Below are 23,660 nucleotides of genomic sequence, written 5' to 3'. Positions count from 1 at the left end.
AAGTCCAGAAGCCGACCAGGTGACCTGAAAGACTGCTATGTAAGAAGACTTGGAGGAGAGAGGAAAGGACGTTTTCCTGCTCCATTTGTTCAGAAATATGTTTACCCAAAGGGCTGTAAAACAACATTCTTGTCATAAAAGAGGATTTCATAGAATCTAGAACTGGAAAAGCCCGAGGTCTTGAAGCCCGAATCTCTCGTTTTACAAATAAGGAAAATGAGGCCTGGAAAGGAAGAGTGATTTGCCCGCGATCATACAGGTAGTGAAGATCAGAGGCAACTCCTGACTAGGGCACCCTGCACTGCCTTCCTCTGATGAAATGAGCCAACGTATGCGAAATCGCTCTGTTGTGGCCAAGCCACTAAACTGAGTTTTTAGAATTTATGGAAAACGAAACTTCAAGACTGTGAGCCTGTTCTATGTATGAAAAACAGAAAAGAAAGGCTAGAAATGGGTGAAGAACACAGGAAAAGAGCGACCAAGGAAAAGGGGAAAGAAGGCGAGATGAAGCTGAGAAGACCTGGAGTAAGGAGACAGAAAAGAGACAGGGGATAGGGAAGCTGGGTAGCCAGGAGCAAAGACAAGACCAGGGACAAAGGGGCAGAAAGAGCTAGCTAGATGGACTGTAGAACTAAGGGAGAGAAAGAAGAGAAGATTGCAAAGAGAGACGCCCTAGAGAGGAAGAGGGGAGGAAGGGCAAGGGCTGCGCCCCACAGAGGAGACTTGGGAGAGGAGAAAGTTCCGAGGAGGGTGGGACGGGGCGGAGCGAGTATTGGGAGGCCGCTGCTTATTGGTGAAAGCTACCCAGCCTCCCCTCCCGTCTCAGCCCCGGGAGAGCTGCACACCTTCTCGCCTCCGACTGCGGAGACACAGGCTGCACCTGGGTGCAGGAGAGCGCACCCGTGAGAGCGGCTGGGGAGACGGCGCCCTGGCAACCGCCTGGGTAGAGGAGGCACGAGTGCCGGCCGAGCCCCAGAGGAAGATAAATGCGCTCTGCGCCGCTGGGGTGCTGCCGGGTTTGCGCGAGTGAGCTTTGAACGCAGACCGACCCCGGCGTGCAAATGGCAAGAAGAGAGTGAGAGAAGTCAGCCAGAGTTCTTGAGGGGAGGTGGTACCGTGGGGTGAGTTCGGCCGAATGCTGGCACAAAGACATTGCAAAGTGATGGGGCTCCTCTATAGTTTCCCTCTCCCTCAGGAGAGCTGAGGCTGCAGAATGGAGCACGGGACCGCCCCAAGGTGGGCCAGAGGTTGGGCTAGGCTGCGTCCCAGTTTCCTCACCTGTAAAATCAGGGTTGGGCTTGATGGCTTTTATGAGTCTTTTGAGGAGGGACATTGAAGTTACAAGCAGGATGCTTCTCTCTAGACCTATTTGCTAGGTTACTAACGCCAAAGTGGAAAAACTTAAGACTTCTAAGTAAGTTCTCCAGTGAAAAGAGAAAGGGATAGGGGTAGATAGATGGGGCAGATTTCTTTTTTGAAAATGGGCATTTATTTGAGAATTCGAATGTTATCTCCACCCAGACACATGCTTATCCATGAAACCACCGAAAGTTAGTGCAGGGAGTGACCTTTCTAGACCAAATCCCTTTATTTTACAGACGAAACTGATCCCCTTAGAAGTTCAAAGACTTGTCTAGGGAAATACAGGTATAGTGGCAGAGCTGGTGCAGGAACCCAGATCTTCTAATGTCAAATGCTCTTTCCTCTGCATCGGGCTTTCTGTCTGTGTCCCGTGGGATTTGACTATTTTCAGCGCGGAAAATCAATAGTTTGAGAGCCCAAAAGATTTAGGGCCCTTTAGCAGAGATTTAAAAAGTGTCTTTCTTCATTTTACCTCACTAGAACTCCAAATACTTGGGGGCTATTGTCTTTAAAATTTAGAAACAAAAACCAAATTGCCAACAACTAAAATAAATGAAATTGAGTGTTACATCTTGAAGAGCAACTGCTTGCTGGGTACAGCGTAGGTCACATACTGCCAGTCCCTACTGCACTGTGATGGAAGGATAGATTAGGGGTGCCATGATCACCATGAATCACGCTTTAGGTCTCCTGACCAATTCAACGGAGCTTTGTGGTTTAAAGACACAGCTGTAGTCTTCAGACAAGCAGAACAACTTTAGTCTCAGAAGAAGAATGAACTAACACTACTGTTCAATATCTGAGCCACTGGTGCTAAGAGAGAAATAGCTGTAGCCATCAGCTAGCAAAGGCAGGCTGTTAGTAGCTGGTGCACTGAAGAGTTAAAAGGGTGGATGTGGTGGGTGTCCAGCAGCCCCCTTCTTTTAGCTTTAGATATGATCATTCTAAGTGGCTGTGAGGTCACTGCAGCGTAACACTATCCTTACTCCCACCATACTCCACGTTTTTATCAAGGTGCAATTAGGTGTGAGGTGCAACCACACATTTAGCAGCCTTGAAGGGGAAGACAGTTGCAAAGAAGATATAATACCACAAAAGGGTGTGTACCTTAGGGAAAAGGGAGCAGTTTTATCTTGTTTGATTAGGGACTGGAGGGAGGTTTATAGGCTGATTGTTTGCATAAGAGCCTTAGGACATAAGTACAATGAATGTGTGATAACATGAGAAGTGTATCCTGTCTTCTGTTTGGGACCACTTTCTGCATTCTCTCCTTTACTCCTGAATTGCCTCCTTGAATCAATACCACCCAAACTCTAGCAAAAGAGCCTTTGTATGTGTTGGAGGTAGGGGTTTAAGTGAAAGATTGTCTGGCATCATCTCAACCCATGGACCTATTCCTAGTCTTTGGCTTCTGAATGATCCCCAGGGTCGCCTTAGGGGCTTCCCTCAATCTTTGCAGGGTTATGCATACTCAATAAATATTTGTTGAGAGCATGAATGACCCCTTGTTGCCTATAGATGCTCGGACCTACAGAAATACGTACAGAAGTCAGTCTGTGTGTCACCACTCTGATACCACCAAACACCACCCTTTTGTTAGGAAAGGCTGGCCTCAATGGGGCTGAGTAAGTTTTGAAAGTCCCTAGTGTTGCCTGGAGTTTACTGGTGATAGACTTCCTGGCTGTCCAAATAGTTTCCCAAATGCAGCATGTAAGGACATGTCTGGTTTTTATTACAAGAGATAATATGATTTAATGTTGTCCCTGCTTCCTTCTGAGGTCGGAAAAGAGAAGAATCAGATGGTCTTGTTTGACTGGAGAGTTTGTCCCTCCCTGCACTGTAGTTTTTCCTTGCGTTTTCCACTTCATATCACACAATAATTGAGCTTCGCCTCCCTACCCTTGACAGATCAGGCTAAGCCTGGGGTGACCCAGAGTGAATAGAGTGTTAGACTTGGAGTCAGACCTGGATTCAGATCCCACCTCTGACCCTAGCTCTTTGATCATGAGCAAGTGATTTCATCTTTCTTAGCCTCAGTTTCATCTCCTTTAAAATGGGGACATTCATCCCTATAACATCTACCTCACAGGGTGGTTATGGAAACTCAATGAGATAACAAATGTAATGAGCTTTGTAAACTTTAAAGCACCATCAGTGTCAGTTTTTAGTACTGTAACTACTACATATCGATTATCAGCTTGCAATGGCATTTTTGTTTGGTAATTAGGGTTGAGAAAGGAAGACCTGGGTTCAGATCCTTCCTCTGATGCTAGTTGAGTGACCCTGGACAAGCCATTTAATCTCTATGGGCCTCAAGTAACTCTCAGAATTATCCTAATAAGTGACAGATGGGCTGAAATCAGCATCCATGGGGAGAATCCACACAATGTGAGCTGTCAAGGTGAGGCCTTTGTATATGACTTAAAGCATCAAGGGACCAGACCTAGTTCAGCCCCCTCATTTTATAAAGGAGAAATTGAGGTCCAAAGGAATTAAGCGATTTACTCAAGGTTACATATCAGGTCTGGATGAGCAGGGGCTGGCTAGCATCATTTGCTGGGTTTTAAAATTTTATTACAAAATAATGTTTAATAACATAATGTTTTATTTTATAATAATATTTTATATGATTTATATTTTATATGATTTTTATATTTTGAGGATATATAAATTGGAAAGAACCAGGTTACTTTCTCCAGCTTTCACAGCCTGTCAGTGAGTGAACTGTGAACAAAAAAAATCTGAATATTGATCCTTTTTTATTTTATGTGCGTGTCCTGTTGGCCTACTTCATCACTAGTTTCCTATGCTATTTTAGTTTTGTTTTAGGAATAAGTATGGGGTTTCTGCTGAGATCACCAGGTCATGTTGGGATGCTCTTGAAAGTCTCTGATTTATGTTTCAGAGGAAAAATATTAAATGTTGAATTATAAGAGGAAGTTTTCAATCAAAAAGGGTTTTTTTGCTGATATTTAAGTGCATTTTAAATATATCCAGGCATAGCATGACAAATGTATTATTGAATTTTAAAAAATCATTAAACCTGTGGGGAAACCAGAAGCCCTTAGTTAGGCTTCTTTGTTTTTAAATTAGATGACTGGAATCAAGCTCTAAGATTTTATTCCAATCTGTAGGACTTACAATAACAATCAAACACTGATTAAGCACCAGTTATGTGCCAGGAAGTGTGATAGGTCTTAGCAAGAGTGTGCTGGTAATGTTTAACAACCATCTCTCCAGGTGGGGAAATGTGCACACAAAATTTTCTCAAGTGTAGACGATCAACAGAATATTAAATGAAGCCCTTACTTGTAGTTTGCCAGTTTCCAAGGTTTAAATGCTCACATTGAAAATTTAATAATCAGCTACTTAGAGTTGGCTTCCTCATGCCCTTGGGTGCCAGAATAGAATATGAAGACACAAATGAAACAGCCAGCCGCTGACCTCAAGAATTCTGGTAGAGGAACCACATATATTTTGGTGGAGGAGGGGCTGGAGGTAGAGTAGGGAGGGATCAGGAAAGGTCTCATGCAGAAGATGGCACGTGCTGTGTTTTGAAGGAATGAAGGGACTCTAAAAAGCAGTAGTAATGAACATAGCCTGGAGAGGGAAGATGGAGTATGGTGTGTGAAGAACAGCAAGAAGTCCTCTGTCGCTGAACCGCAGAATGTGGGGAGGTGAGTTATGGAACAAGGTTGGAAAGGTTAAGTTGAGGGCCAGGTTGGGAAGGTATTTAAAAGCCAGTTTATTCAGTATGTATTTTAAAGCTTAAAATAGCACCAAGACTTTTGGGAAACCCTGTATTTGATACTAAAAGTAATAGGGAGCCATTGGAGTTTATTGAGAAGGAGTGACATGGTCAGACCTGCACTTCAGGAGAATCACTTTGGCAGCCATGTGGCAGATGAACTGGAAAGGAGACTTGAGGCAGGGAAACCAGTTAGCTGGCTACTGCCATAGGGCAGGCCTGAGGCATAAAGAGAGAGGCTGGACTAGAGTGGTGGCCCTGTGAATGAAAGAAAGGGGTGAATGTAAGAGAAGTGGTCAGGATGAATCAACAGGATTGGCAACTGATTAGATAAGTAGGGTGTTGGAGCTGAGGAGTCAATGATAAGATCAAGATTGTGATCTTGGGTGACTGGAAGGACAGTGGTATCCTTGTTGTTGTTTGTCCTTTGTTCTCGAAGGGGACCATGACATCAAGAAGATGATGTCATGACTGGAAAATGAATTGGATTTAAGTGAGGCAGGGCTGTTCGTAGTCACCAGCCTCACTTTCTCCTCCAGAGCCATTTAGGTCCAGTGGCCAGATATGGATCAGGATGACTGCAGATGGCTCCCTGCTATCCTTGACAGAAAAAGGAAGCTTTGGGTGGATTTGGGGGCGAGATAATGAGTTATGGGACAACAAGCGGGAAATGTCTAATGGTAAATTTTAGACCCATGACTGAAGCCCAGGGGAGAAACTAGGGGTAGAGACATAGATCTGGAATCCTCTGCATATGGAGATTATAATGAAACCCATGAAGAGATGATGAAATCACCAAGTAAATGAGAAGAAAAGGCCCAGGACAGAGCCTGTGGATACATCCAAAATTATTGGGTATGATATGAATAATGAACCAGCAAAGGAGACTGAGGTGTGGTCATACAAGTAGGAAGAGAACCAAGAGTGAGAAATGTCAAGAAAACCCATAGAGGAGAGAGTATCCAGGAGGAAAAGCCGGTCAAAGAGTGAAAGGCTTCAGAAAGGTCAATAAGGATTAGAAATGAGAAGCACCCCTCAGATTTGTCCAATTAAGAGATCATTGCTAGTTTAGAAGAGAGCAGTCTTAGCTGAGTGATGGAGGTGGAAGCCAGATTACAGAGGACTGAAAATTGAGTAAGAAGAGACAAAGTGAAGGTGATGAATGTAGATAGTTTTTCTAGGAGGTTGGCTGTAAAAGGGCAGAGGTGATAAAGCATAACAGCTAGAACTGATGGCAGGTTCTATGGAGGGTTTTTCAAGGAGAGGAGAGGGAGACTTGAGCGTATTTATAGGGATTATGATAGGAGCCACTATATAGGGAAGAGATGAAAAAATTGATTATGGGGAATCCTGATGGAGAAGATGGGAAAGGATGGGATCAAGAGTCAAGGAGAAGCATCACTTCATCAGAGGCTAGAGTAGAGGAGAAGAGAGTGGGGGCTGACATTAAGGAATCTTGAGATGTAAAGAAGGGGAGAAGAGAAAGCTCATGGTGAATGGGCCTTTATTTTCTCAATAGTGTATAAGATGAGGGCCTCAGTTCAGAATCTGGATAGCTTGAAGAATAAAAGATTTAAACCAGCCGCTGTGAGGAATGAGGTAATGTATCAACATGGTAGGAGTAATGGGATAGCCTTGTTTCAGTGAAGGCCCAGTTCAGATTAGATAACAGACGTGTGGCGGACCTTGTCATTAGATACATTATGTCATTTGGTATATACTCTATCATTCCTCCAAATTTCCCTATTTCTATGGATGGCTTCACCATCCTTCTGGTTACAAGCTTAGAGTCAGCCTACTCTAGGATGAATCCAAACTTCACAGAACAAATCCTTTTATGAAGGGGATTTGTTCTGTGAAGTTTGGATTCAGTCAAAGGGCCGCACTTAAGGACCTAGAGGGCCACATATGGCCTTGAGGCCACAGGTTCCCCACCCCTGTCAGACTCTTCCTTCTTCAACACATCTTATCAATGACCAAGTCTTGTAAATTCTACCTCTCTCTATATCCCCTTTTTGTACCCTTCTTTACACTCACATAGCCACCACTCTAGCTCAGGCCTTTGTCACTTTTCACCTGGATGACTGTAGTTTTCTTTTGTCAGTGTTTTCCATACTTACAATGTCTCCCTTCTTCAGTCCATCCTCAGTAGGGCAGCATCTGCTAACATAATCTTCCTGAAGTACAGGTCTAACTAATCCTATTATTGCCCTGCTTGAAAATCGTCAATGGCTCCCTATTCCCTCTAGAATTAAATACAGTCTGGCTCCAGGCTGCCTTTCCAGACATTCCCGTTATTCCTTTTCAGGCATGCTATGGCCCAGCTGAACTGACCTATGGCTGGTCTCAAACTCATTTCTCCTTTCCCAGGCTCCATGTGCACCTGCATGCCTGAAAGGCATGTCTTGTCTTTGAGTACCTTTAATTTCCCTTTAGGGTCAACTAGAGGCTACTTTTCACAAGTAGTTTTGCTTATTTTCTTGGTTGTTAGTATTCTTTCATTCCTCTGATTTGGCCAGATGTTGTGTCCTCCCAGTAGAAAGTAACATCTTTGAGGGCAGAGACTTTTCCAGTTTGTCTTTATATCCCCAGAACCGAGTCTGCAGCCCCATACGCAGGAAGCACTTAGTAAGTATTAGCTGAATGAATGACCAAATGACCTCTTAATCTAAAAGTATAGAATCTGTGATAGTCTTACACTCAACTGAGGACTGGAAACGAGTATCAGTGATGAAATTTTAAGGTATAAACCTACTTAGAGAGTCACTAAGATGAGACAGAAGGAGAAAACCAAAACAATTCATACCAGGAAGTGATGGGTTAAGTATAACTATGTCAGGAAAAATCTGGTGGTTACAATAAACCACTAACTGGTGTAATAATGCTAGAGCTGAAAGTCAATGCCAAGCTAGAAGTATGATTTGAGAAGACTGCCAAGTAAAGCTTCCCTTACAGTTAGTTTTTCTTAAGTCCCTGTGAAAGTCCAGTTTGGGGCGTCAGACTGGATCCAGTGGAACCAATCTAACAGAATAAAGAAAGGAGGTGGAAATTCGTGGTGAGGGTACCATGATGAAACAGGAAGAGCAGTGGTCTTGGAGGCAGGAAAGATCTGAGTTCAAAATTCTATTTCTGGTACTTCTTAGCATGGACAAGTCACACAGCTTTTCTCAGAATCTGTTTTCTTTTTGGTAAAATGAGAATAAGAGAATAATACATCAAAGGGCTATTGTGAGGATTGATAAAGATGATGTATTTAAAACACTTCCATAGACCTTAAAGTGCTGTGTTAAAGTCCATTGTTAGCATTATGATATGTGTTGATGTTTTGAGTCATTCTAGTCATGTCTGACTCTTCCTGACCCTATTTGGGGTTTTCTTTGCAAAGATATTGGAGTGGTTTGCCATCTCCTTCTCCACCTCATTTTACAGATGAGGAAACTGAGGCAAACAGGATTAAGTGACTTGCCCAGGGTCACACAGCTAGTAAGTGTCAGGGGCCATATTTGAACTGAGTCTTCCTGATTCCAAGCCCGGTGCTCTATCCACTTTGATAAAGAACTTTAAAATTCCACTTTTTTGCAGTCACCTCAGAGTTCTGATGACTAAGATACCTAACTTCTCTTTATACCTAATTAAATTTAGTTTTCATTGTTTTTGTTCTGTGTCTCTCCTCCCAACCCCGAAATCCTTTTGAAGGGGTATTAACGCTACTATTTGTCCAATCTTGTTAGAACACTTAAGACTCTATTCTTAGAGGAAAGGACTAATTTGTTATCTAGCAGTAAAGAGCCAAGCAGTCTGACATATAATTGTAGGCCATGAAGTTGGAGCTGTATTTAGGCAACAGGGCGTCCAGACACTGCAATGACATGAGATTCTAAAAAGGGTTTTGTCTGGATGGGATACTATAGGGTGTTCTGTCTATGGGAAGAAATACTCCTTGGTTACTATTTATCTGCCGTAGCTTCACTCATTTTTGGCCAAGAATGAGGGGTGAAAAAAGAGTCACAGCTTTAGAACTAGAAAGGACCTTGGAGGCCATCTTGACCAGCTCCTTCATTTTGTAGATGAGGAACTGATCCTGAGAAGTTTTGACTAAACAAGTTTATCCAGATAAAGAGACCAGGGGTTGAACAGTGAACATTTAGCTAAGGCCTGGAAGAGACCATTGTGTTAGCATTTTGGGTGTATGTTTTCTGCTGAATTCTTGGACTCTGAACACCTGGTCCATAGTATGCTGTTTATTTATTTTTTTTTTTCTCTTCAGTTATTTCAGTTGTGTCCAATCCGTTGTGACCCTGTTTGGGGGTTTTCTTGGCAAAGGTACTGGAGGGGTTTGCATTTCCTTCTCCCGTGGACCTACTGGATACATTCTGTCAGGCAAGCAGAGGTTGAGTGACTTGCCATGGGTCACACAGCTAGGAAGTGTCTGAGTCTGCATTTGAACTGAGGTCTTCCCAACTCCAGACCCAGTGTTCTATACGCTGAGCCACCGGCTGCCTGGGCTATCGTTAGGAAATGTTTAAGACTGCTATTCAGTAACTTTGCATTTTATACTGAGCATAGGGATTTCAGCTGTTGTGGTAATACACAAATTTTACTCTGTAAATACAATGATAAATATAGTAACACAAATATAATAATGCTTCACTTTTATTGGGAATTTTTTAACTTACAAAATTCTTTCTCAGCCTTTCCTCACCTACTGATAAGGTCAGGACTGCTACTTCTATAATACTACAAAAGATGCTCCCACTAGGAACAGCTCCCAGTCCCCTCCCACGCCTTTAGTAGACTGTCTCGTGAGTTTCTGTACCATCAAAGTGAATCCCCAGCTCTCTGTTAAGGCTCTCCAACTTAGCCAGTTAGGTCCTCAGGTGAGTGTGTTGCCAGGCCTGCGCTCCTGGCTTCTTCAACTCTGTAGGATCTGCCAAAGTTTTCATTTCACTGGAGCAGCCTTCAAGAAGGGCCTGGGTTATCTATCCTTTGATCCACTGATTGTGATGCCACAATCAGCCAATCAAGCCCATGCTAGGTGCTGGGGATACAAAGAAATGGCCAGTAGGAGGAGATAACTGAGGCAGGGAGACTAAATTGCATGGCAATGAGAGGCTGTTCCAAGGTGGCGCCCATGTGACAGAGAAAAGGGAGGAACGTGAGAGGTGTTGGGGAGGTAGAAGTGACAACATCTGACAGCTGAATGGATGTGTGGAGTATGTAGTAAGAGCGTAGAGTTGAGGGTAGTATCAAGCTTTATCTCCCTTCTCTGTGCCTTTGCACTGTCCATCCCCCATGGCTGGCACACCCTTCCTCCTCAACTGTGTCACTTAGGATTCTTTGTTTCTTTTCAGATGCAGGTCAAGGACCAACTTCTACATAAAGCCTTCCCTGATCACCTTAGCACTTTCTGGCCCACATTGTGGAACATAATAGGCAACAATTAAATGCTTGTTTGATTTATTGATGCCTGTGATATCCATAGGGAACTTTCAAGCTAATTCACAGTTGGCCCACACATATAGATAGTACAAGTATTTTTTTGAAAAATTTCTTTTAGGGAATATGACCTTGAATATAGCCCCCTGGGCCTCAGTTTTCTCATTTGTATGATGAGGGAGGTCCCACCTAGGCAGCTAAGGGGTACAGTAAATAGAGCACTGGCCCTTTAGTTGGGAAGACCCAAGGTCAAATCTGGCCTTAGGTGCTTACTAGCTGTTTAACCTCTGTCTGTCTCAGTTGTGAGGATAAGATGAGATATTTGTAAAGTGCTTTGCGAACCTTAAAGCATTGTATAAATGCTGGCTACTGTACCACTAGATCTATGAGCTATGAATGACTAAAATATAATAATCAATTGGGATCCACTTTCAGGTATAGCATGGTACTCTACATCTTCAGTCTTCATAGTCCTTTCTGTGCAAGGGTCTATAAGGACAGGTGGAAATGACCTATGCATAATTAGTGATGATGTCAGGCTTAGGGTCAACAGGATCTGTGGTGACTTCTGTTTGTCCTTGACCCCATCTGTGTTTCTCAAAGCTCATCCTGTCCTATTCAACTTCTGGCATGTCAACTTCCCATTCCTCTTTTGAGTACATCTAATAATCATCACAGAACACAGTTCTGCCTCCCCCAGTTACAAAATCCTGGTAATTTTGTCTCAGGCCATTGTGACCTCTGCTAATTTCCCCATCCTTTGCCTCTCTGGAAGGAATGATCCTAGCCACTGTTCCATTTTTCATCACCTTTTTTTTTTCTCCACATGCCTATCTTCACATCTGGGGAATTGGGGGTGCTCATGCTTGTATGAGGAGATGTTACAGAGCCAATCTAATTCTGTTTTCTTGGTCACATGTCTATTTGCACTCTACTGTGCCCTCAGTGTATCTCAGTCTTTAAATAAGCTGGTCACATCTCAATGGCTGTCTAGCTCCTGCCATGACAATTAAATGCGTCTTGAGTTCCCAGTTGCCCCACATAAATCATAAGCCATCCATCATTTGTGACCCCTGAATATGGTCAGTCAGTCAATAAGAGATTGTATGGGGAGAGGACTAAGGGGGGATGGTACAGGAGGGGGAGAATAATAATGAGGAAGGAAATATAGGCTTCAACCAGATTATGAAGGGTATTAAAAGATGAATGGAAGTTTTTATCTTTTATACTGAAGGCAATAGAAAGACCTTGGATTCTTTGAAAAGGAGAGGGACATGGTGAGATCTGTGCTTCAGGAAAATCACTTGGCAGCTGTGTGGAGGGTGGATAGGATAGGGAAAGACTCAATGTATGGAAACCAACTAGGAGATGAAGTATTGCATTAAAGGAGTAGTTGGGTGAGTGGAAAGGCATGATCAGATATGAGAGAGATCGTGGAGGTAGAAGCCACACCATTTGGCAGCTGATTATGTGGGATTAAGACAGAGTGAGCACTCAAAGATAACGCCAAGGTTGTGGGAGATTGGAAGGATGGTGGTGCCTTTGGTAGAAAAGGGGAAGATTGGAAGAGGAGAAGCTTTTGGGGAAAAGTTTTGGAGTGTTGAGTTTGAGATGTCTCCATTTCACCCAGTTTGAAATGCCTGTTAGAAAGTCGGTCAAGTGGGACTGAAGCTCTGAGTCTGAAAGAGCCTGGGACTGAGTCATGCACACTTAAAAATAACAACAGAAAAGCTCATGGAGAGGCAAGAATGATTTTATTTCTTGTTCCTAGTTGGGGGTGTTAGAAGATAAAAGATATTTCCACAATAACTTTAATAGTAATGATAATAATGAAATTTACATGGTAATTTTTAAAGTTTACAGAGCCCTCTGTGGGCCTCAGTTTCCTCCTCTGTAAGGTGTCTTCTAGCTCTGCCATTCTGGGAGTCTGCATTGGTTCCCCTGGACCACAGGGCACTAAGCAGACCTGGCTCCTTGCCCCTCTCTATTTTTTTTTTTTGGTTAGGCAATGGGGTTAAGTGTCTTGCCCGGGGTCACACAGCTAGTAAGTGTTATGTGTCTGAGACCGTATTTGAACTCAGGTCCTCCTGACTCCAAGGCCCGCACTGTATCTGCTGTGCCATCCAGCTGCCCCTCTTTCTGCTCTCTATTAGCAGTGCCAGTTGAGCATGCTGCTGTGGTTATGGATGGGAGGGGTTGAAGGATGGAGGGATGGGGTATGAGGAGGTGACCGGCTCAGTCTGCATCAACCCTGCAATTCTAAGTGTTGCTGGCCTTGAGTCATTCCTTTCTGGCAGAAGTTGGGCTGCTGCTTTTGTCATCTGTGAGCAATCGTTATCAAAATTTAAAAGTGTAGGGTGGAGTTTTTAAAATTATAGGCATATGGAGGGGGGTGGAAGTGAGTGGTTTGGGATATCTTTTTCTTTTCTTATGTGTTTCACGCAGATCCTTTTCTGGATGATTTTTGCAGTATGAAGACATGGAAAAATCCTGTAGGGATAGGAGGACCTTGGCTCCCAAGAGTCTACCATTGGTAACGTGCTAGCCTGCCTGAGGTTGAACATTCAGCCCTGAGGTTAGAACATGAATTGATGAAGTGATAATGACTGAAGTATATACTTTCATCCCTCCCACTCCTGGATATTAGGCTACATCAGGTCCAGCCTTAAGAATTGAGCATCTGACTTTGGGAAGGAAGAAGGCCTTTTTTAAAAATCTAGGCTGACTTTTGGAAGGCCGAGCCTGGCCCCAGGTCACCACCATAGCAGAGGGCCTAGGTGGATGGGTCAGTTCTAGGGCCCACTTGCGTCTGGGTATTTTCTTGCTTACCCTAGACAGAGCTTCTGAACTGGTCCACAGAGACTGAGTGGTAAAATGGGTCATTGGAATTGGAATCAGATCAGGATTTGAATCCTGGCTCTGCTGTTTACTTGCTGTCGAGACTACATAGCTTTCCTGAGCCTCAGTTTCTTCATCTGCAAAAGGGTATAGTAATGCTTGTACTACCTATCTCATAGGATTGAAAGTGCTTTTTAAGCTACGGTGTGCTATATAGGTTGGATTTATTGTATTGGAGGTCATCTATAACAAATGATAATCACTACTTTACTTTTTACAGCAATTTATGGTGTGTTATCTTAATCCTTTGAACACCACTGGAACCTGGGATGTTTTAGGGGCCGCTTTTTATAGATCAAAAAGGACAGTGTTAATGGAGATTCAATTTTTCAAGGAGTTACTGTGGTCCATTAGAAAAAGCGCTGGCTCTGGAGTTGTATTCCAGAGCTGATGCTCACTCTTTGACAAGTCACAACTTCCCTGGCTGACAGTTTCCTCATCTGTAACATGAAGTAGATGACCTCTGAGGCCCCTTCCTGCTCTAAATCTGTGCATCTCTGATCATACAGCATATTAACTTGAGATTTTGAAGTCAGATGGGATTTTATATCATAGACCACAGGATTTTATAATTGAAAGGGATGTTAGAAGACTTTGTTTTAGAAATGAGGAAGCAAATGTTGTTACTTGCCTGAGGTCACACTAGCGATAAGTAGCAGAGTTAGTTTTTGAACCAAGGTTGTTGTTATTTAGTTATGTCTGACTCTTTATGACCCCATGGGCCACATAGTCCATGGGGTTTTCTTGGCAGAGATACTGGAGTGGTTTGCCGTTTCCTTCTCTGGTGGATTAAGGCAAACAGAGGTTAAGTGACTTGCCTGGAGTCACCCAGCTAGTAAGTGTCTGAGGCTGGATTTGAACTTAGGGCTTTCTGACTCCAGGACCAGCACTCTATCCATTGAGCTATCTAGCTGCCTCTTTGAGGCCAGATACTTTGATTATAAATTCAGCATTCCTTCCATTATACCACACTGTTTTCCTTGTGCAGCTCCAGAAAACCAGTTCTTCTTCTTCTCCGTGTCAGCCTCAGCCAGAATTAGATAGTTGTTGGGAAAATAATGAAAAATTAACTTTTTTCCCCTTAACTCTTGAAATTTTTTTCTGATGACAGTTCCCTTAATTACCAGCCTAATTTAAAAGCAGAACAGTCCCAAATGCCTTGACTTGCAAGAATAAAAACCTAAACAAGGGACCAGAGATCACCCAGAAACAAGTTGCTGGGTGGCTGGGCATGTGAATTCTTTGGTCTTGAAGATAGTCTCTGCCGTGATTGGAGATAAGGGAGTAGTTTTATAGCATCTTTTGTTGTCCTTTCAAGTTCACAGCCCTCCTTTTGAGTCACTGGGAGTTTGACCTCAGGAAAAAAATGGGGCCCTTGGTCTGTTGTTAAAAGGAGTTGAGTAATGTGGCTAATTAACCAGGGCAGTCAATTAACTTCAGTTTTGCTATTGCATAAGATGAGGCAGAGTACAAATCAGGTTGGTACTGTTCATTGTAAAATTTGCTTAGGGCTCCTAGTTAATAAGGTTGGGGAGGGCCCTGATAACTTCCTAAATCAGATTTCTCCCACCTTCTTTCGGTACCGACCTCCTGGGGTTGTTTTGAGGATCAAATGAGATAATAATTGTAAAACTCAGCAACAGTGCCTGGCACATTTTAAGTGCAATATAAATATTAGCTATTATTATTGGTCTGCTAGGTGAGATTGTGGACAGAGTGCTGGGCCTGAAGTCAGGAGACTCATCTTCCTGTGTTCAAATCCTGCCTCAGCTACTTACTAGCTATGTGACCTTGGGCAAATCATTTAACTCTGCCTCAGTTTCCTCATCTGTAAAATGAACTGGAGAAAGAAATGGCAAACCACTGCAGTATCTTTGCCAAGAAAACCCCAAATGGAGTGATGATGAGTCGGACCCAACTGAACCACAATGTTATTATTGTTAATAATAATATTAATGTATCATAAGGCATAACTAGAAGGAACCTTTATCATTTAGTTCACTCATGTTACTTGGAAGGAAGCAAGAGGCCCAGAGAGGTAAGTGACTTGCCTCAGGTCATATAGCTAATAAGTTGAAGAGCTAACTCTGAAGGATTTATATGTAGCTTTGTGTTGTTGTTATTTGGTTTTTTAAAAGGGTATTTTCATTGATATCTTTTTTTTAAATATCCTGGTCATTTCCAAATATATATCTCCTTGTTTTTCTACCTAGACGCTAATTCTTGTAACAAAGGGGAAAAAAATAGCTCCAGAAAACTAACTCTTAGGTGGAATCTGACAGTATGTATTTCAATCCTCCAAACCCATAGTCCCCCACCTCTTCAAAGAAGGGAGGAAGTGAATTTTCTCATCTTGTCTTCAGAATCAAAAGCATGGTCATGGGCATTTGTTGTGGTTATTTGCACACCTGCTTCATGCCCAGACCTTCTGATACCAAACACAGCTCTCTCTCTCGACTGCCCTAGATCAGAAGAGAGTCTTAGCTGATTAGTTCTAAGCCCTAGATGAAGAAAGGCAGGTTGTTAAAGTGGTTGGTGCCATAGAGTTGGAGTCAGAAAGACTTGGCTTCAGTTCCTGACCCTTACTAGCTAGCTGTGTGGTCATGAGCAAGTCGCTTAACCCCTCTCTAAGGCTCAGTCTTTTCACCTTTAAAATTGGAGGAACAGTGATCAGGGTTGTCATGAGGCTCAAATGAGGTAATGTTTGTGAATTGTTTGCAAACCTTAAAAAAAAAAGACACTATCAATATTAGTGTCCATTTCTCACTGAGTTCAACATAGTGGCTGTGAAATCTTCACTCTCCCACTGTTTCTTTGGTTTCTGTAGCAATTCCCAGAACAGGGACTTGAGGTCACGTGCTTCTTATCTGAAGGCAAACCCTTCCAACTCCAGTGAGGAGATACATCAGCATGAATCTCATGCATATCTTCACAATTCTTGGCAGCTAAACTATGACCCCCTCTGACTCTCCTCCCCCCATCCCCAAGCCCTGTGCAGAGTCTTTAAGGGATTTCTTGCTGCACCCATGGACGTCCCCAACCCTGCCTGTCAAGATTCTTCATCATCTAGATGAACTTACTGATTCTGCCTCATTTCTACTACTCCCCAGTACAGTCAAAGGGGCTAGTCTGGAGGCGATACATCTTTACCTTTCTCACCCTTTTTTGGTGATCTAGAGCCACAAAGGATTATCTAGTCTGACACTATTTTACAGATGAGAAAATGAGGTCCAGATAAGTTCATGTACCTTGCTCTAAGTCCTTTATATACTTCAGTGGATTTGGGATCTCACTGATGTGGCACCTCAGTGATATGGTGTCTGGAATACTGGACTTGGAGTCAGGAAGGCATGAGTTAGCATCCAGCCTCGAACATGTACTTGGTCAAGCCATTTAACTTCTGTCTGCCTCAATTTTCTCATCTGTAGAATGGAGGTGATAATAATAGGAACAGAATTGTTATGAGGAGAAAATTGGATAACATTTATATATTACTTTGCAAATCTTAAAGTTCTATAGGAATGTTTATTATTATTATTCCTTTCGTCAGTTTGAATGTCGACCTAGCTGCTGCTGTTTACCTCCCCAATTCTTGTTCATGTCCTCTTGTCCTTTACAGAGGATCTATTCAGTGCACTTCTTCAGTCATTTCAGTTGTGTCCAGATCTTCGGGATTCCATTTGGTGTTTTCGTAGCAAAGATACTGAAGTAGTTTGCCACTTCCTTTTCCAGCTCATTTTACAGATGAGGAAACTGAGGCAAACAGGTTTAAGTGACTTGCTCAGGGTCAGTGCATTTATATAGAAATTTAAGCAAAACACTTTACATCGGTTATCTCGTTTGAGCCTCACAACAGGTCCTGTTATTCTCTTCATTTTACAGTCAGATGAGGGAACTGAGGCAGAGACATTAAGATACTTGCCTGTGGTCCCAGTTAGTAGGTATGTCTGTGGCAGATTTGAACTTGGGTCCTTCTGACTCCAAATCTAGCATGTTTTCTCTACTCTACCTAGTTGCCCCTTCTAGGTTCCTTAAGTCTTTCTAAGGCCTTTAACATTCCAGGGTTATCAGTTTGAAGAGCTGAAATTTGAACCCAACTCCAAATCTTCACTCCTATTGTCTACTTTCCCTGGCATGCCCCCCTTCTCTCTCTCTTACTCTTGTTCTAATGGTGTCCATCCTTCAAAGGTCAGCTAAAGCCCCTTGTCTCTGAAAAGCTTTCCCTGACTATTCTAACTCTCCATTTATCACCTCCAAATTCCCGTGATACATTAAGCCTGTGCCATATAATTGAATTTTTCATCATTATTCAGCTTGTTTTGTATCATGTGTCTTAATTTTGTCTCCTGAGCTAGACTGTAAGTTCCTTGAGGGTAGCATACATATGCTTCTTTACCCTCCACAGCACCTAGCACAGTGTAGCACAGGAATGGGGAACCTGTGGCCCTCTAGGTCCTCAGGTGTGGCCCTTTGACTGAATCCTTAATAAAAGGATTTGTTCTGTAAAACTTGGGTTCAGTCAAAAGACTGCACCCAAGGACCTAGAAGGCCACATATGGCCTTGAGGCCTCAGGTTCCCCTGGCAGACGCTCAGCTAATAATGAATTAATAGAAATGGGCTGAGGGGAATTCACAGAAAGGAACAACTCTTTTTTTTTGGGGGGGGCGGGGATTCACTGTGGTCCATTCCACAATCTCTCAATTTCAGATGACTCATCCAGTATATGGGACTCTGATTGCCTAGCCAGAACATAGCACTTCAGCAGGTTCATTCATTAGCTGAAGAAGAGATGGCAAAGTGGTCTCCTGTCAGTCTTTAAGTATGTATTTGAAAAGCCTCCGTATTGATGATGGAGCTTGTATCTTTCTCCCAGACCCCAGCTGTCCTTTTGACTTTGCTCTTTCTGTTGGCTGCACTACCTTGCCCTGTCTCTTGTGTTACAAGCCTCGTCGTCAGCTGGGAATTTCCTTCTCCCTCATCTCTCCTGTCCAATCGATTAATCTAGGCCCATAGATTTTGTTACCACTGTGTCTCTTGTATCTATCTGTTCCCTCCTTTCTCTTTCCATTGCTTCTACCCTGGTTCAGGCACTCCTCTGTCTGTATTATTACAGTGACTTCTTAATAGGGCTTCATTCCTCCACTCTCTACTCCAAATCATCCTCCTTACACCTAGCAAACTTCTCACCTATACATATGTGTATACATACACATACACATACACATGCAGTCATGCTGTTCCTTTGCTCAAAACACTGAAGTTTGTAATGTTCAAATGAGATAGTTGTAAATTGATCAGCGGTGTTCCTGGAACATAGTGGGTGTTTACTAGGCATACATCCACACCCACCCACACATTGATTTATTTATTAAGTACCATGCTTTTCAATGTGTCTCATATTTGTATATTTACCTATCCAAATATATATACATATATATGTATAAATATCAAGTAAAATCTGGACTCCTCTACAATCCAGTGACCCCCTATCTTTCCAAGCCTTATTCTGTACCATTCCCTTCTAGTGTATTCTACGCTCTGGGGTAGGGGTGGGGAAACTTCAGCCTTGAGGCCACATGTGGCCCTCTAGGTCCTCAAGTGCAGTCCTTTGACTGAATCCAAACTTCACAGAACAGAACATTTGTTTTCTGTGAAGTTTGGATTCAGCCTTGACAATCTAGAGGGCCACGGCCACATGTGGCCTCAAGGTTGCAGGTTCCTTACCCCTGTGGTGCATGGGGTGTTTAGGAGGCCTAGCACCCTGGTGTGAACCCTCTTCAGAGCTGCTTATCCACCTTTGGTGTCCACCTGGCACTCATCTCTCACCTGTGGTGAGTTAGGGGGATGTTTATGTCAAGCATGTGAAGACTTATCACCAGGTGGAATGGACAGATGAGAACAATTTGTTCCAGGGCCCATGAAGGCGGCTGAAGCAGGGGCTATGGAGAGCTTAGAACTCAGTCAGGCATTGAAGATGCCAAGGTCATCCGCTGCATCCTGGGTCATTGCCAGTATTGTGCAATGGGACTTGCCTTGTCTTGCCACTGGGCCTCCCGATGACTGGAAGAGACAGTGAGACAACTGTGGGCACTTCTAACTCACTTAAACCCATCTCACCTGAGTCAGGACTTCACTGTGATGTCATTGGTGCTTTTCAAAAACAGACCACAAACAGTAAGTCTACCCTCTGGGACCGTATGCCACACTCCCATCTTTGATTTAGATGTTTTCCCGCCTTCATGCCTTTGCTCACACTGTTCCAAGTACCTAGAAGTGCCTTTCTTTGCCTTCCACCTATTAAACTATTGTTTATTCCCTAAAACAGCAAAGTCAAGGTCTGTATGCTTTCCAGACTATGCTAGCTTCTCCTCTAGCTGCTGCCTAATTCAAATGCCACCTCCTCCTTGAAGCCTTCCCTGATCCAATTAAGTTGGTAATGATCTTCCTCCTGGAGCCTCTTGTAACACTTGACTTTATGCATCGTTAATGTTTTTTACAGTCATCTGAGGATGGATCCTACCCCCTTTCCCTCACTAAACTACTCCCAAGGTACAGTGTTTGTGTTTTCTAAACTTCATGGCTCCCTCATATCATAGGATGGTGTTTTATACATTAAATTATTGAACTGGATTATTAAACAGCTGTCCTTTGTCTAAGGACAGGAGGTGGGGAAGTGGTCATTCCTAACAGTTTTTAAGTATGGCACTGAAGACTTGTTGTATTCGTGTTGGTGAGCAGCTGTTCTTTCTGTCCACAGCTGGTGAGATGAGGGGGAACAGGAGGTAGGATTTGGGATAGACGTGAGGGAAAGCTTTTGACTACAAAAATCCACACAGTCGCTTCCAAAAAGAAACTGAGATTTTTTTTTTCATCTCTGGTGATATCAAAGAAAAGAGTAGATAAGCATCTTGCTGGAATTTTATAAGGAAACTCTCGAAAGGACAGTGTCTTTTTCTATATTACTGTAAGTAGTGTATTCATCCATTTGACAAACATTTTTGGATAACTGCTAGGAACAAAGCTCTGTGTTTTCCTTAAATTCAATTTTTTATATTGCATTAATACATTTAATTTTGATGCTGCTGACCCACAACCATACAAACTACCAGCGAAGCAGATTCCCAGAAAACAGTTCAGCAAAATAGTTTTGGACCTGATACGTTCAACCTTTTGCTTTTGAAATTACCGTTTAGTTTTTAAAAGGAGGGTCATGTGCTTCACCTTTAAACGTTAGTGTCCATGTTGTCCATTATTTTAACTGATTTTGGGTGCTAGTTAATATTTTTATTTCTATAGTTGTTTGTTGTTGCTTTTTAGTCATTTTGGTTGTGTCTGACTCAGGGACCCCTTTTGGGGGTTTTCTTGGCAAAGACACTGGAGCCGTTTGCCAGTTCCTTCTTCAGCTTATTTTACAGATGAGGGAACTGAGGCAAACAGGGTTAAGTGACTTGCCCAGGGTCGCACAGCTACTGGCTGAGACCAGATTTGAACTCATGAAGCTGAGTTTCTGATTCCAGCCCAGGGCTCTATCCACTGCACCAAATGTGTATATCATTCTTTTGATTCTGCTTTCTGCAATGTCCAAGATTCTAATTTTTTGAAGATTGACGTTTGAAATTTGCTTACCACCATCTTCCTTAAGACCAAGCTTCAAAGCTTGTTTGTTCTTCTAGATTAGAATATTCCTCAGATGGCTTTCTAGGAACTTTTGGTGATCTGCTGTGAAAAGAGCTTCAGAGGACTCTTTTTCTTCCCTCCCCTCCCCTACCAACAAGCCTTTGAGCCCACTTAATAATCCTCCTCTCCCAATAGGCAGGAAGAGACCCTTGAGTTTATACTTCCAATACCTTAAATGAGCCCCACTCACATGGGACTCATGTGGTAGAAGAGCTGGGATGTTGCTTTTGAACTAGGAATCAGTTCCCTTAAATTGTGCATAAGAGACCCATAGATATTAGACCTGGAGGGACTTTGAAAATCATCTAGTCTAACCTCCCTCCTCCCTTCTCTAACTCTTGATTCATTGTCAGATAGAAAACTCAGAGAAGGTGACTTGCCCAAAGTTACTTAACTAGTTAGTAATGGCAGAGTAGGGACTTGCCCTCAGGTTTCCCACCACCTAGTCCAGTGCTAGGCTTCTTAAAATATATTATTCTGACTCTAGAGTCAGCATGGCATGGTGGGTAGAATTGGGAGTTCTGGATTCAAATACTGCCTCAGACATAAGCTATGTGGTCACAGATAAAAGTTACTTGATCAATAAACATTTATTAAACACCTGATGAGTGCCAAACACTATATTAGAGTTACAGAGATTGAAATAGTCCCTGCTCCTGAGGCAGCCACATGGTGCATTAGAGAGCTGGGCCTGGAGTCAGAAAGACTGAGTTCAGATCTAGCCTTAGGTACTTAAATAGCTGTGTGACCAGGACAAGTCGTTAACTTCTGCTTGGCCCAATTTCCTCAGTTGTTAAAGGGGCAAGAACACCTACCTCCTGGAGTTGTTGTGGGGACCGAATGAGAAACTGTTTTTAAAGCGATTAGTACAGGTGCAGGATAGGTGCTATATAGCCTCAGGTTCCTTTCTCATAGGGTTGTTGTGCAGAAAACAAAATGAGGGCTCGGTAAATTTTAGCTAGGATGATTGCTTACTGGCTCAGGGAGGGGAGAAGGGGACAGAGGACTAGCATTTGGAACTCAAAACTTTAAATAAAAATGTTAAAAAAATTTTAGCTAGGAAAGCTAATGTCATTTAATTTATGTTCCCATCAAATATATGTGTGTATCTCAAATATATGTGTGCATATGCATACACACATACATATATCTTTTATATATATATATATAATATACATATATATATATATACCCACATACCCAAACACATATATATACATACACATATATAAATATCTAATAAACTTCCAAACTATCCTTGATAAAAGGTTCCATACATTTTGGAAGAAGAGAAAAAGAAAACCTGGGGACTTGGAAAAGATCTAATCTGCTGAATAGTACATTGTACTTTTTATTCAAAACATTTATTACAAAGTGACTAGACATAATGTACTGTACCAGGCACTGGGGGAGATACCAAAGTAAGCCATGGTGCCTCGTCATCTGAAGCGCACTGTTATCATAGCAAGAGATAAAACATGGACATAGATATCTGAAATGCAGATCAAAATAGGAGAGATTTGGAAGAGCCTTGTGCTGAAGACCAACTCCCACATCACAGGTTACAAAAACTGCAGCCCACTGTAGTGATATATTCACTGACATCCTGTTTTGTCCACAACGAGGCATAGGTGGCCGGCTCCACTTTCTCAAAGGCTGTGCCAGTGGAGTGTAAAACCTTGGAGCTGGAGAAGCTTCGGGGTCTAGGCCTGATTTTTCTGCGTTTTTTTTCCCCTGTGTTTTTCTACCAAGGACCAACTGAGCTGAATGCAACGAGAAGCTCAGAAGATTAGCCAGCATGTAATGGTTTTTTTGGCTGTAGCAGTTCATCTGACCATGTACTGATAGGTGGTGGCATGGTTGTACGCTCTTGGTGGAAGGAATACCCACACTGGTTAAATCATTCGTCATGTACAGTTTTGAAGACATTGAGGGAAATCTGATACATTTTCATTGTGTACTGGATAGAAAATTGGATTTGGAATGAGAGGACCTGAGTACAAGTCCTAACTATGTTACCCTCTGCTTTTGTGAGCTTGGGTAAGTGTCTGCTAATCTCTGAACCTTGGTTTCCCCATCTGTAAAACAGATAACATTCTCACTGCCTACATCAGGGTTGCTAGAGAAAGGTGCTTTGTCAGCCTGAAGGGATTATATAAATGGGAGCTGATATCACCACTATGGCTAACAACACAATAAAATAATGTAGAATATCTTCAAAATTCCTCTTTAGAGCCCAGATGGCCATACCTGCTATAAGTGGCCCTGCTTTGTGTGTTTTCTGTTCCTTTGTAATTTAGCTTTGACTTCTAATGCCAAAGCCTGTCCTGGTCCCCCTTAATGTTGGTGATGAATTTATCCTGTGTAAATCTGTGATCATTTCCAGTTTATTCTGTATAGAGCTTGTTTGTCCATATTTGTTTATATGTTGCATCCCCTGTTAGCTTTTTGAGGGCAAAGACTGTGTTTTTGCCTTCTTAAAAATTTTTGTGCTTAGCACAATAGAACAATAAGCCAACGAAATGCTCATTGACTTGT

General features: G+C 42.6%; 1 protein-coding gene across 4 annotated transcripts in view; it reads left to right on the top strand.

Moving 5' to 3' along the window:
- The first annotated feature begins 833 nt into the window (after positions 1–833).
- The window catches only part of SYTL2 (synaptotagmin like 2), a 136,368-nt gene continuing 113,541 nt past the window's right edge, over positions 834–23,660 (top strand). For all 4 annotated transcript variants that reach the window (XM_020993723.2, XM_078156960.1, XM_078156961.1 and 1 more), the window contains exon 1: positions 834–1,121. The gene's annotated coding sequence lies outside the window, so the exon portion shown is untranslated. The remainder of the gene's footprint in view (positions 1,122–23,660) is intronic.

Source organism: Phascolarctos cinereus, unplaced genomic scaffold, assembly GCF_003287225.1.
Source record: "Phascolarctos cinereus isolate Bilbo 61053 unplaced genomic scaffold, phaCin_HiC Scaffold_726;HRSCAF=1367, whole genome shotgun sequence".
Lineage (NCBI taxonomy): Eukaryota > Metazoa > Chordata > Mammalia > Diprotodontia > Phascolarctidae > Phascolarctos > Phascolarctos cinereus.
This window is presented reverse-complemented; position numbering and strand designations above follow the sequence as displayed.